The sequence below is a fragment of the Podarcis muralis genome, chromosome 3 (genome assembly GCF_964188315.1).
Source record: "Podarcis muralis chromosome 3, rPodMur119.hap1.1, whole genome shotgun sequence".
Classification (NCBI taxonomy): Eukaryota; Metazoa; Chordata; class Lepidosauria; order Squamata; family Lacertidae; genus Podarcis; species Podarcis muralis.
Genome location: NC_135657.1, coordinates 33,402,597 through 33,418,217, shown reverse-complemented (window position 1 = coordinate 33,418,217; position 15,621 = coordinate 33,402,597). Strand labels below are relative to the sequence as shown.

Below are 15,621 nucleotides of genomic sequence, written 5' to 3'. Positions count from 1 at the left end.
TCTTGCTAATAGAGATGTGAATTTATAGAGCTATCTGTGATGAAATTATGTAGAATGACCTTTGAAATATTTTTCCCTGAAGGGACCAATTGAAATGTATTATACTGTTGCATGTCACCCCAATCTCTGAGCAGTGAGAGATTCTAGGGGTTCCAGACGTTTACCCAGGTTTTGTGTTTCCTTTGGAAATGAGGCACAGTGGTGTGTTTGCGATATATGGTTTATTTACAAATATATACAACTTGAGCCTAAGATGGAGGGGTTCATAGCATTAATATCCCAAGACGGTCTTGCTTCTCCATAGCCACAGCCTTAGATTCTAGCAGAAATCAGGTATGGCGATCTCTCTCTCTCTCTCCAGCTCGCTACTTTGCCTATGGTGCACATTACTCAACTCTCTCCTCTTGACTTTTTTCTTCTTCTAACTAACAGACAGTTGAGGGAGGGAGGCCAACCAATTTAGCCTCTGGCACAGAGCCACTCCCTTTGTTCCATTAATGACCCATACTTAGCAGGCTATTACCAGACTGGCCAGGCTATTCCAATAATTAGAAGGGGGTGCAGGTGTTACAAGGGTCTCGGCCTACAACCTGCTCCCCTCCCCCTGCCCTGAAACTCATAAAAATATTTTGCAGTTGGGTGGTGGATGCCTTGGTGCAATTTCGGATGAGATATAATATTGTAAACAAGCAAGCGTCAATCAAAGATTTAGAAGCAGGTCCCCCTCAGAGGCAGCAGAAATGGCTTGTCTGCCATGCTCTGCCTATCTTAACCATGTCTACTCAGAAGTAATCCCCACTGAATGGGTCTTAATTCAAGGTAAACAGGGTTAAGATTACAACCAATCTCTGTAAGGTAGGGCCATAAGAGCAGGTTACACTACCCAAAGAACATTTGTAAGATTTTTTTTTATACTAGCGATGATTTCCCTGATTCTGGTTCATGCTGTCCTCCACTGAGCTCCTCTTGAGTTCTGACCTATATCGGATAATTTTGAAAATTAATGCCAGAACTGAGGCAATAATGGTGAGTGCCAGCTCCACGTTCCTGGGACTCTGGGGCACTGACACTCCCATCAGGCCCCCTCAGCAAGTCTAACCCTTCTCAATCACTGCTGCCAGCTGCTGCTGTTTCTCTTCCATCATTAACACCACTCACTGGTTTTATTACAAGATAGATATCAACAAACAAGTGAGAGGGTCCAAATGATCTTTTAATCCCTGATTGACCTTTAAAACAACAACAACAACACAACCCTCCCATGCACTTGCTCAGTATGGCTCTTATCTCAAAGTCTTACATGCCAGTAGCATTTCCTATATTGGTCATGTGATGTCAAGACAGTGACGTCAGTCACTGAATGAGGATACATTGGAAGCTTTGTAAAACTGAAGCAAGGATCTACCTTGGGCCCAGAGCAAAATGGGTCTTGCTTGTGAAGCAGGCTCCTACCCTAGGAGCAAAAGTAGGTTCCAAATCACAACATGTGATTTCTAAGCAAACACCTAAAAAATGTAGGTGTGAGAATGTAGGCAAAGTACCAAGATAATCTTGATAGGATAAATGGCCATCAAACAAAGGGGAGGGAGAGAAATAATAATAATTATTATTATTATTATTATTATTATTATTATTATTATTATTATTTATACCCCACCCTCCCCAGCCAAGACCGGGCTCATGGCAGTGAACACCAGGTATAAAAACAGTTGATTGAAATACAACTTAAAAGACAAGATTAAAATACAACATTAAAATGCAGCCTCATTTCAGTAGAAACTCAAATCAAAACCTTTTTTGGGGATGAAAACGTCGAGTCTTCACCAAGGCTAATGAAAATGAAAAGAAACTGAAATGAAACTAAGTTTCTTTGTAAAGTGGTTTTGGAAGATAAATAGGTAAGGAATGTGGGACTGGTGTTTGTACAAAAAGCTGTTAGGTAAGGCAAAGTTATCCTAATATATGTATCTAGAGGAATAGTAACTCAGACTTTAGAAGTAAAATTCAATAATGCAGGCAGCTCAGTAGCTGCAGAAATTCTGGCCACATTACAATATGAAATGATGATCCTTATGCAATATTAAATGATGACTGACAAATGAATCACTGTGAACACAGGCTGAAATCCTCCACTCACTTACTTGTTCAATGATAAGGTCAAGCAATTCAATTCATTTGTACTGCTTTTAAGCGTTTTATGTTGTTGTACACCTTCCTGCCATAAAGAAGGCTGATCGCCGAAGAATTGATGCTTTTGAATTATGGTGCTGGAGAAGACTCTTGAGAGTCCCATGGACTGCAAGAAGATCAAACGCATCCATTCTTAAGGAAATCAGCCCTGAGTGCTCACTGGAAGGACAGATTGTGAAGCTGAGGCTCCAGTACTTTGGCCACCTCATGAGAAGAGAAGACTCCCTGGAGAAGGCACTGATGCTGGGAAAGATGGAGGGCACAAGGAGAAGGGGGCGACAGAGGATGAGATGGTTGGATAGTGTTTTCGAGGTTACCAGCATGAGTTTGACCAAACTGCGGGAAGTAGTGGAGGACAGAGGTGCCTGGCGTGCTCTGGTCCATGGAGTCACGAAGAGTCGGACACGACTAAACGACTAAACAACACACCTTCCTGACATTTTGTGAGAGGGCAGTATATAATTTTTTTTATAAAAAACAAAAACAAATAATGCCACTTTTGAAGTGAAAGAATCCTAATGGCCATTCTGCCCCCGCTCCCATATTTTGAAATGGTGTTTTGTTTTGTTTTTTTGTATTTTTATGTAAGGTACTCTGCGTGGTAAAATTGCCTTTAGTCACAACCAGGAATCTTCTCTAGGATGTGATAAATAAAATCTTAATGTATGTGCTCTCAGATCGTCCCTTCAAAACTGAAGGGAAGAATTAACTTTTCCAGCTCAAAATCATTTCTCTGAATTGGTGCTCCAAGTCATTAACATCAATTAGATTTTTTTCAAAATCCACTGTGCAGATTATTGTAGCCAATGCAAAGATTACAGTATCCTATACATGTCAACTCAGAAGTCAACTGAGGACAATGGGTTTGATCTCAGTTAGGTAGGTCTAGCACTGCACCTTTGGTTCTCATCAAGGTAGTAAACCTGTGTCAGAGTTGTCTCACTTCATGCTGCAGGTGAAGCTGACATGACAATTCTTCCTTGAACAGAAACAGGTAAAATTAACTGCAGATAGAAAATTGCATTTCTAGTTATGCTTTCACCTTGCCAACTAGCTTTCTATGTGCAGGATCCCCCCCCCCAAGTGATGAGCATTCAGTCCCAATCTGTACAGCTTCCACCTATGCGACTTTGACAGAACAAGGCCCCAGAGAAAGTGAATAAAAGCAGCCTGTCCGCTGACCTCTCAGCCCTTGTCTTAAGAATATAGCCAATCTATGCAATATTTCTAAGAAGCATGCTTGTGAATTAAAATTCATAACCATGCTGAATCCAAAGGACATTGAGTTAAATGGAAATCTTAAAGAGTCTTGGATCATTACTTGCAATTTCCTGCTGGCCAATGTATCATTCATGTTTTAAATGATAAAATGTGCTGTGGTTCAGCCACTATCCCACTTAGAATATTTGCACTTGTATCGAACTTTGTCCTACATACTGCAGAAAATAAAACTGCCATGCTGTTTTGCCCATTGAAGAGCTTTGCGTAACTTGAGGACCTGCAGTTTCATACTCCCACATGAACAATAAGTTGTGTTAAGACCTGGCTGTATAGCACTGTGCAAGATAAGCTGACCCAGTAAAAAGCAACAGTCTTAACTTAATTGTCACTTGCTCTCTGGGACCGATTTGGCAGCAGGTCTATACAAAGCAATATTTAACTCATTGGCTTACTCCTGGGTTCTGGGAGAAATGAAAGGTGGCCTCTCCACTCTGGGCTCCCATCTGCAACTGTTAAAAGCACAATAGCAGTCTAATTGTCTTGGTCTATCAATGGCTGTTGGTCTTAACAGCATGATAAAACTTCCATGTTCAAAGTCAGTATACATTTGAGCACTAAATGAACCCATTTCTGCTGCCCTGGACATAGAATCATAGAATCATAGAGTTGGAATAGACCACAAGGGCCATCGAGTCCAACCCCCTGCCAAGCAGGAAACACCATGATGGCATGCCACAGTTGAATTGTGGGAAATCAAAATGGTGGGCAGCTCCCAGTCCCAGTAACTCAGCAAAGCCCCACAGCCCTCTTCCAGGCCAGGCGGTGGCATGGCAGCAGATGCTGCTAGGTTCCTGGAGCTGCCTGAAGATGTCATGTGCCTTCTTTCAGTTCAGCCCTAAAGTGAAGATCAGTTAATGACAGGCAAGCTTCCAAGGAAAGCAGCTTGACCACTGCTACTAATTTTCCTCTGCAAAGAGCACAGCAATAGGGAAAGCATTGGGTATGGTCTAATATACATTCTCACGTTAACAGATGAAATTGAAGAGCTTTGACTAGAACTCTCCATGAACTGACTATGCACACTCAAATGTGTCCCCGAATCCTTTGTACTTCACAGGACTCACTGTGGCAGACAAGCCAAAATAGAAATGATTTTCCAAAGGTAGGACATTTGAAAGGCATTGCTTTAGCTAAAGCAGCTTGCTTTTTAAAGAAATTTGCACAATGCAACATTAATAGCTCCTACTCAGTCCACCCCTTTAGGTCAAAATTATGCTTGAGGAAAGCTATGTACAATAAAGATTTAGTGCACGCACATAAGAAATTCAAAATAATTTGGCATTTGACCATACAGTCGTACCTTGGAAGTCAAACAGCTTAGTTCCCAAATGTTTTGGCTCCCAAACGTCGCAAATCTGGAAGTGACTGTTCCAGTTTGTGAACTATTTTTGGAAGCCGAACGTCCAGCCATTGGCTGCAGCCAATCGGAAGCCGCGCTTTGGTTATGGAACATTTTGGAAGTCAAACAGACTTCTGGAATGGATTCTGTTTGACTTCCGAGGTACGACTGTAATATATTTTTAACACCCCCACCCCCATATGTTTCTACATGTCTATACATCATATTTATCCTTTGAGGGGGGGCGGACAAATCAGAACTCTTTGGTTGAGGGAAAAAAAATAGTTGCGTTCAGTAGCTCATTCTTTCCACACCACCTCCTGGCAATGCTGAATAACTCTGTTAAAGTGAAAGTTATTTTTGCTGCTATTATTGTCAGCATTAAGAGATTCCTTTGAAAACTTGTCCCGTTGTTCAAATAAACCACCCTCAGCACCAATTGACCTTAACGCTGCCTAGCTGTCTGACAGTCAATTATCTACTCATCTCCCTTCCACAGAGCCCCCTATGTTGAAATTACTAATCCATCAGTCAGGCAGGTTGGTTTAATAGCATTTCTTCTGTATGTAAAGTGTGTCTATAGCCAGAGAATGAGTCAAAGAAATGCTTTGCTCTCCCTGCTATGAAATATCAGCGAATGATTGTGCCTGTTTAAACTAGGAATTACTTTGATCGGGGATCATTTCCAATCTAACTTCTTTATAAAAAGAAGAAGAAGAAGCTTGCATGAGCACTCTTTAAACATTTTTCTGTTTGCCCCAGGTGCTTGATGGTAGTAACTTCCTTTTATGGTGCTAGCTTCCTATTATACACATTTGTGTGTATGGAACCCTGATACTATTTTGTTCTTAAAACGCAGCTTCAGGAAGCTGAGAAGCTTTGAATGGAAAAGTAGGAGGAGGAAGGAGTGCTTAACTATTTCCCTATGACAAATTGCCTCCCTCTGACTCTCCCCATGGAATTAGAATACGGTCAGCCCACATTTCAAAAGGTGTGTTATGGGAAGGGCAGTACCTCTGGTGGGGGGGCAGGTCATGATCCTTTTGGGGTAGTTTGGTCCCCACTCTGCATTCAGCTCTCACCTGTGGCTCCTGGAAGTTGTCAGCATGCAACAGTGGCCACACCCTGGGAAACAGCTTTGACCAGCCAGCTAAACCAGGTGAGGGTAGCCAATGGGTCTCAGACCCTTGGTGAGTTAGAGACTTCCCCTGCATGCAAAGCCAGGTTCTGGTGGATGGAGTGGACAAGACCCCAATAGTGGGTCCAATGGTCAAGAAGGCAGTTACTGATCATGCTGCAGCCAAGCTGGTGCCAGATGTATTGCTCTGCTTTTCTTTGGACCACATTAGCGAGGCTTGTCTTGTTGTTTGGGCAGCCCAGGACATCCATATGCACTGCCCAGGTTTATACCCCAGAGACGTCACTTCAGTGCTGCTAATGCAGCAAAAGCAACATGGGAGGCAGAAGTTGCGAGTTGCCGGTCTCTGCAGCCACAGCTGCAGTTTGACTTCAACCCCGCAGGCACACTTCATTGTCTCTTGAGACAGACGGATGCCAACAACATTTCAAATGGATGTTGTGGGGGAAATCAGCTGAGGTGCAGAAGTTGGAGTGCAGAAGTTACAGGCACAGAAAGGGTTGTGTGGCTTCTTCACTTTTCCAAATTGCCCCCAAGTTGTTATTCTAAGAATATATTTAATATACATGTAGCTACCCTCTACTAATCCCCCTTAGTCAACTCCTACTAGAACCCACATTTTGCCCAAAATTTTGATCAAGTTGTCTATGATCTTGGAAACTCTATTGATCCCTTGAGATTTCTGTACTATTTTGATCATCTCCTTTCCCTAAAGCTTCATTCGGGGAATAGTGGGGGTTGTTCTTTATCTGGTTCTTCTGGCAGTAGGAAGGATCAAAGTCTTAGCAATACAGGCCTTCCAACACTTCAGTCTGTGTGACAAAACTGGTTTCAGGCTACAAAGCCTGATGACAAGCTTATGCCATCTTCATAGAGCTTTGGTTTGAACTTGTGAGCTGAGCCCTCAGCTAATTTGCCTTAACTGATAAAAATTGATTTGGAAACTCAGTTAAGATGAACATCACTTGTACTTTGGCAGGTTAAAACAGTTGCATCTGAAAGTGGGGAAGACAAACTTGCCCTGGCTCAATGTGGAATTGGCTTTGTACTTATGAGCTGTCTTAGCATGTATTCAATTTACATTTACCTGCCCAATCAGGTAATTATAAACTTTGTTGAAATCAGTATGGGTGAGTTAGATGGTCACATTTTCCTTGGTATATGCACAACTAGTTGTGATTTTTGCCCCCCAAGCATACTGTCCATATTTTGCTAATATGGCACCAGTAGAAAGGTATGCTAAGAGAGAAAAATTTGTCCATCTCCTGAAAAAAGCTAGGTTACATTGCACTCTTTCCACTTGGTTGCAGTGAACATGAAAGTAGCTTCATGCTACTTTCCATTTGCATCTTATTAAGATAAAACTGATGGAATCATTAAGTTCTGAAATCTTCCAATTTGCCATGGTTCCCAGGCCTGTTTAAGGAATGAGCCTTGTCTGCTGCAATGTTTATTCATACCATAAATACCATAAATATCAGAGTACTTCTTTAGACAGACTTGACTTTTGGACAAACTGATTCTTCTTTGTCAATCCAAATTCCAATTAGGAAGGAGCTATGATGTGTGTCTCCATTGGAATACTAACAGTTCTGCTGTTAGGTGCCTATCTACCCTTGAACAAAGTGGCCATCATGAAGAGACAACAAGATTGAGAACAAACAGAATGACAACAGCTATCTCTAGACATAGAGTTAGGGTGCTGGGTAAAATGCAAGGTGTGATATGAAGGTACATCAAGAAAGTTGTACCTTGCAGCAGCACAAACAGGTCCCTTCATCTGCCTCAGCTGCAACAAAACATGTCTCTCCCATATAGGTCTCTACAGCCACAGCAGGTGCTGTAACCTTGCAACAATTTGACTTCACCCACAAGGCACACTCTTCCGTTGTCTTCCAAGACAGACCAATGCTAACAACATACATTAAAAAATGGCAACTCTTTCAAGAGATGTACCCCTAGAAGCCTCCAGCTCAATGCTTCACTGCCCATTCAGCACTTTAGCACTTACTGAAGAAAGCAGTAGATGAAAACCACTCCAGATAGGTGTGGGTATGGAGTGGGGTTTCCACAAAATTCATGTTTGGATTGCACCCTCAGATCTGACTCATGAGACTGCATACCCTCCAACATTTCTCTGCTGAAAATAGGGACGTCCCATTCCATAATGACAATGTTACTATTTATACCCCACACATCTTACTGGGTTGCCCCAGGCACTCTGGGTGGCTTCCAACATGTATAAAAACATAATAAAACATTAAACATTTTTTAAAAAACTTCTCTAAACAGGATTGCCTTCAGATGGCTTGGGGATTGGATGACTCCATAGCCTCCAACATTTTTCCAATGAAAATAAGGACATCCTAAGGAAAAGTGGGACATTCTGAGATCAAATTAAAAACCGGGATGGCTTCTCTAAATCAGGGATGTCCCTGGAAAATAGGGACACTTGGAGGGTCTGAGATTCCACAGATTAGCATGAGGCTTGGTAGATCCAATCACTATGCTGTATGTGAGGACTGGATCTGCTGAATCAGGCCACAAGAAGCCTCTTGAAGGCAAGCATGAAGTGAGTCTACTTTGCTAATCTGTAAAGTTAGTCTAAACCCTGTTCCTCAAAAGCATCTAACTTTCCCTGCACTGCACTTTTGTTTTACCTTTGAAGAGTGCAGGGCAAGTGATGCTGCTTTATTCAAATCAACCTTGACAGTACTTTTTTACCCTATGAAAATGAATGCAGACAGTACATTTTCACTTTCTTCAGTTGCTCTCAGTCATGTCCTCCTTAACAGTTTTGGCTTGCTACACGCTTCTGACAACAGCAGACTTGATGAAAAGATATGGGCCTCCACTAAGATATCTTTGTTCCATCATAAAGGCCTGAGCTAAACTCTTCTATTATGCAGGAAGCTGCAGTACATGAGGCTGTGCCCAGAAAGGAAAAAGATGTCCTCCAAATGGCTTGCAACATGTTGCCAACAAATCAAAAGCAAGTTCAATAAATGTCAACCAGTCTTGCTGTTAAAAGAATATATATCTTAAAGGACTCACAGGCGCGCACAGAGTTACATCAAAGGCCCACTGCAGTTAATTTGTTAGGCTGCCTACACTGAATTATTCCATGTAGGAAGTTTCACACACAGCCATAGGTGCAGCAGTAGCTTTTATACACACACACACACACACACACACACCCCTATAAATCTATGCCAAAAGACACATAGTTTTATCACCTTGGATCTATAAGCATTTGAATTGCTGGCAAGAAGGAAACCAGATGTGATTCCAATGCATACAGATTAAACCCCAAAGAGTTGAGAGCAACCTAAGGCCTACCCTTTGAAATCATATCTAGTCAGTCCCTTGACTTCAGAAAGATCTGGATTAAAGCCTTGGTGAAAGCAGATAACTCAGGGGATGCATAATGATTTCACTTCTGTTAGGTGATTGCCCCGTGTCTGCTTCAGGTGGATCGAGGCAAAGTCACTGTGTTCCAACAACGTTTCTGTCTTTATAGGCATTCAGCACAAATCATGGAACCACAAAATGGCCTATGAAAATAGCATATGAACGTATGCAGCTTGCCTTATAATCAGAACACTGGCCCATCTAGCCCATCAACAACAGTGTATATTCCAACTGTCAAGTGCCCTCTGGGGTCTCAAACAGAGAGGTGCTTGGGAGTCCTGCTTTCTGAGACCTTCTCTTCTCCTTGCTAGGGACCAAACTGAGAATCTTCTGCAGGTAAGAGCAAGTGTGGTGTAATGGACTAGAAGATGGAATATCAGGATTCAATCCCTACTCAGCCATGAAGCTCACTAGAACATCTTGGACCAATTTGTCTTTCTGTCTGCCTGTCCCTGTCTCTCCCACACACAGCCCAGCTTACCTCCCAGGGCTATTGTGGTGATTAAATGAGGAAAGGGAGAGTCATGTGCATCATCACGTGCCCCTGGATTAATATATGCATAATCCATTACTTGCAGGGTTCAGTGGAATGAATATCTTCCTTAATCCAGTCACACAGATAAAGGCCTGGGTGCATTTTTTTAAAAAGGAAAAGATTCAAAGCACAATGGAAAAAGAATTGGTAGCTCAACGATGCTAATTTGATAATGCATGAACATGCAAAATGACCAGCATCTTTATAATGATGTGAACAACTGGGCATCCTCTCAAAAAGATAATGGAACAAGCTTTAGACCAACTCATACGAGATGATCAGATGATTGTGGGGGTGAGCAGGAAGAACTGAGAGGCAGGAGATGGGAAGAGAGAGAACTGAAGCATCCCACAGAGATCTGATAATTTTAGTACCCAATTTCACTCTGGGAGGCAAAATTACTGAACATATAAACTGATGCAGAGGACAGGCCTCTTCATTCAGTATACCAAAAGCCAATTTTTAGCACAACACCACTGCATCAAAGCAAACAGCAAGATCACAATCATAAAATTATAATAAGAGTGGAATTGATTTTGTGTCACTCTTCCCCTATGGTTTCATTATGGCCTTTGACGAAAGAATGGATTAATTTAGTGCCATTTCCTTTTTAGCAGCTGAGATGTTTCTTTCTCCTCCTCTTTTTGTCAAGAGAATTAACTGTCAAGGGTGGACAATTTTTTGTTCTTCTCATGTATACCTCAAGCACTGCTGAAGCTAAGGAATTTACTTTCGGTGTGCAAGGTCCTCAATCTGTGTTTTTCTTGCCATTCTGTCAGAATGTGCTGGACAATAATATGGCTATGTTGACCAGAGAATAGTTGAGACCTCAGCAGCAGCCACTGATGGCTTTTCTCTATAGCACCCAACAGACTTGTCCAATAGCTGGAATTCAACAGGTTTAAACTTTATAAATGGGAAATGGTCCATATTGCTAAAGCTATGGTTTTCCCAGTAGTGATGTATGGAAGTGAGAGCTGGACCATAAAGAAGGCTGATCGCCGAAGAATTGATGCTTTTGAATTATGGTCCTGGAGGAGACTCTTAAGAGCCCCATGGACTGCAAGAAGATCAAACCTATCCATTTTGAATCCTGAGTTCTCACTGTAAGGACAGATCCTGAAGCTGAGGCTCCAATACTTTGGCCACCTCATGAGAAGAGAAGACTCCCTGAAAAAGACCCTGATGTTGGGAAAGATGGAAGGCACAAGGAGAAGGGGCCAACAGAAGATGAGATGGTTGGACAGTGTTCTCGAAGCTACGAACATGAGTTTGACCAAACTGCGGGAGGCAGTAGAAGACAGGAGTGCCTGGAGTGCTCTGGTCCATGGGGTCACAAAGAGTCGGACACAACTAAATGACTAAACAACAACAACAATTAAGATCCATGTGGAGGGATGATTAGAACATTTCCTGTTTGGTTTCCCAGGGATGCTTGCATGGACAGTCAGCTGAGATGCCGCCACAACATAACCCAGTTCAACCTTAAGATATTTCTGATAAATCAAACTAATTTCCTATGTTGGGAGAGGTACACATGAGGTATACTATCCTATTGGAGCAGCTTGCAACACCTGCTTGCAATTCCTTCACATGTTGCCACAGACAACAGGACCACTTGTAGGATGCTCAGCCTCCTGGGAGTCATGTTATTCCCCATCCCAGTAGAGAGGTCCCATTCCTCACACTGCCAATATTTTTTCCACATGCATACTGGCCCTTCTTCAAAAAGGCATGGCAAATGGACAAAACAAGTAACTACAAGCCAAAATAAACAAACAAAGCCAAAAAAGCTGAAAGCAAGAAATTATCACATCACAATTAAAGCAGGCAAGCACTGCAGGCTGGGAGGGAAACAAACAATAGAAGAGGCTTCCCTGGTGAACATCCCCCAGGTGCCTGCATGGTGATGGAACACTGCTTAACCTGCATCAGGTTGATCAATTGAGGAGGGAGCATCCTTTTGGTCCTGGAGACCACTTCCAAATGCTAGAAAGGGATGGAGTAATCAGGTGCCCCTCAGCTCACCTTTGGACAACCAGGCAAGAAAGGGCATGGAACAGTAAACTTACTGATTTGATGCCTGCAGCCAGGATGATGTCACTCACATGGGAGGCTGGGGAGAATTTCCAATTAGCCTCCCCAAGGATGGATTGAGCTACATGGATTGAGTCTGCTATGGATCCTTGTTTGTTATAGTTAATTTAAGATGTGGTTATTTGCCCAAATCTCGATCTCCTGTTTTCTTTCTTTGGTTGTAGGGATAGGGAAGAGGTTTGGGAAGGGGTTATCACTGTGACAAGCCCTGCCTCTGACTAATGCACATTCAACAGACTGTGTGAACAAAGAACCCCCCTACAAACTGCACACAATTGGAATTCCTGCAAAAAAAAAAACCTCAGTTCCCAAGTGTATAGACAAGCCTATGCGCTTAGAGTTTGTATTCACGTAGGGTCTGTTCATACAGCTTGCACAATATGTATAAGTCAAGGGAAGGGTTGCAGCCCTGCTTCTACTACTCATTTCACATTCACCTGCCATGAATTGGTTACCTGAAAAAGGCCATAGATATGGATCTCTGAAATAAAAACCTCAATGGCCTTTTATAAACTGTTGGAGTCACCCAGTCCTCTGAGTGTAGGACTTAGACACACATCTTTTTTCTGGATTCTAATATCCTTCTGATTTATTCAGCAATTGGGGTTGTTTTATTTCTCTCCTCTCTCATTTACTGGTAGGAAGTTATCCTGCTGTTATCAAATTACAAATAAAGCCAGGATATTGGATAACACTCTGCAGAATCCATCAGACGTTACAATTCCAGAACAATGATTACAAATGCATCAAACAGACCCCAGGAGCAAAATTGGTTGTGCGCTATAGTACCATACATTTTGGACGCATTTAGAAGAACACAGTCTGAAGGGAATTGAGACACGGCACAACCTTATCCAGCCGTTCACAAGCCCAGAGATCACGAAAATGTATTCACTCCGTATATCTTTCACCATGGCAGGTGTTTGTAAGGCTGAATCCCTTTGCTACCCTTCTTCCATTTTTATTTCTGGGGCCAGATGGATACTGGTACCTAGTAAGACGGGGGGAATCCTCCTCCTATCATTTCCTCCACTTTTTTTGGTGTTGCTTCTTCAAACCTTGGCGTGGGGGCAGAGGAAATTTAAGCCTGATGAAGCTGAGCTGCCCTGGCAATAATCAGGGCATGAGGGAGAGCAAGGGAAGAGGGTTGCTACTCCATAATCAACTGCTTCAGTTCATCACGCAAAGAGCTCGCCTGCTCTGCAAGGACTCAGGCTAAAATAAAAGGGACAGGTAATAGTGGCAATCAAATGGAGGCATGATTACACATAGAACACGAGGTCACCCTAAATGTACACCAACTGAAGTGTTGGCTATTGGGGGAGAAGAGAAATTCCTGTCCAACATTCCACATTCCACTTCCTGAATATAGAAAAATACATTACTAGCTCCTGAGCACAGAAAAGAGTTAAGCCATTCTTACATGCCAACTCTTGAACAAAACTTAACACAAGACATTCCTCTTCCCTGATAAATGAATCTTTTAGGCTGGCAACTAGATCACTTTGTTAGAACACTTACAATCTTGTTTCCTAAACAAACAACTGCAATCCTCTGGATAGCATAAACTTCCCCAAAACCCATAGCTGTGTGGCAAGATACCAAGAGTGCTCACTGCTTCTGCCCGTGACTTGCATGGGTGAATGGACCATCAATCAATTAATAACCACTGAAATAATGTTTCTATCACCCATGACACATTAAGTTCCATCACATCAAATGCTGACTAATCAAGTGATGAAAAAACAAATGATGAACATGGCTATGTGAACCTGAGAAAAGACTTAATGGAAAGAAGAGTGTTTCTGGAGAGGGCAGGCTAAAAGCCCCTTCTGGCATCACCCCACAAGAAGCTTGAGAGCTGCTGTTTCATGAATCACTTGCAGTAGCTAATGGCAGGAGCAAAAAGCCACATGGGGAAAATCATTTCAATGCAAGTTCTGCATTTCCTGAAAACAATGGCCAAGTTGGCTTGGGAGAGAGATGTGGTGGTAGATCCCATGTCACTCAGCAACTCGAGCGGCCCACCTATGAGACAAGGTGAGGCGACAGGATCCACAGGGGATGCTGCTACCCCCATAGTGGCAGTGAGGCTGTGGCATGCTCCTTTGAGGCTGGATCAGCCTCTTCCTTGGCGAACCCCCATGCTGCCTCTACAGCAGCCTCTTGGTGAATTGCAGACACTGCTATTCCCACCTTTGTTTCCAATGTACATCTTCCTCTCTTGTCCCGAATGGAGATCTTCACTCATTTCCTTCTTCCCTGATGGAGGCAGGGGAACACCATTTTGTGATTCATCTAAGGTGCCAGTATGTATTGGGCTGGCCCTGCACAGCAAACACCCTAAAGGGCTTTTTGTTTGTGTTGCTGCTGGGATACGGAGTACATGAGTGCATTTCTCCTAATATATGAAATCTGGCTAATATATTTATTTTTACAAACAATTTTCCTGAATATTAAGTATTCCATACATTACTTTCACTAGTACAGGCATTTTTGTATTCCCCTAATATACATATTTTTATACACATATGTTGGATGGAGAATTGCATCACAGTTTGGAGGAGAATTAATTTTGAAAGGCAAATGTGTTTTGGTTCATTATTGAGGAGGAGGTGTGAATTAGATTAAAGGTAAAGGGACCCCTGACCATTAGGTGCAGTCGTAACCGACTCTGGGGTTGTGGCGCTCATCTCACTTTATTGGCTGAGGGAGCCGGCATACAGCTTCCGGATCATGTGGCCAGCATGACTAAGCCGCTTCTGGCGAAGACAGAGCAGTGCACGGAAACGCCGTTTACCTTCCTGCCAGAGCAGTACCTATTTATATACTTGCACTTTGACGTGCTTTCGAACTGCTAGGTTGGCAGCAGCAGGGACCAAGCAACGGGAGCTCACCCGTTGCGGGGATTCGAACCGCCGACCTTCTGATCAGCAAATCCTAGGCTCTGTGGTTTAACCCACAGCACCACATGAATTAGATTAGGTCTGACCAAACTGAAATTCTCCCCCACACCTGTGCTCAGATAAAGGGGTTGGATCAGGAACTCCAGCAGCGCTGAAGCCGGGTTCATGTGCATTGACCTCCGGGAAGCCTAAGTGTTTTACATTATCATGTTGTAATGTGACTACAATATGTTAACTATCACCATTTTATTATTTTATAATGGTGAAAGTAACAAAAGAAATGCACTAGACAACTGCCTGCTTTAGTAACGCTTTAACTATGTCCACATGGCTGAACTCTATAAGCTAAGTTACATCAAGCTGAAAAAGCTTATTAGGAAAGCACAAAATGTTCTTATACAAGCCAAAGTTCCATTGTCAAGAAATCTCTCAAATGCAAAATATAAAAAAATCAGAGATAACAAACTTTCTAGAACAGTGCCAGGACTCTGAAGAATTGGTAACGACATCCAACATTTGCATTCCTTCCGGATAAATACAAAATATTCTGATATGCCCACGAGGAATGTATTAGGCTCTCATCTTTTGCAAGCTCGTCGCAGTTCAGGGCAGAACACTCTATGGGGGAGTAGCTTTTTCATTACCATGTACTTCTATTTTATAGTGTGTGTGAAGCAGAACAGTGAAACCTGCTCTGTGAATTAATACTTTAACCCACACACTT

General features: G+C 42.6%; 1 protein-coding gene across 1 annotated transcript in view; it reads right to left on the bottom strand.

Moving 5' to 3' along the window:
• ALK (ALK receptor tyrosine kinase) overlaps positions 1-15,621 on the bottom strand; it is a 559,106-nt gene that overhangs the window by 447,187 nt on the left and 96,298 nt on the right. The gene's annotated exons all lie outside the window — the stretch shown is intronic.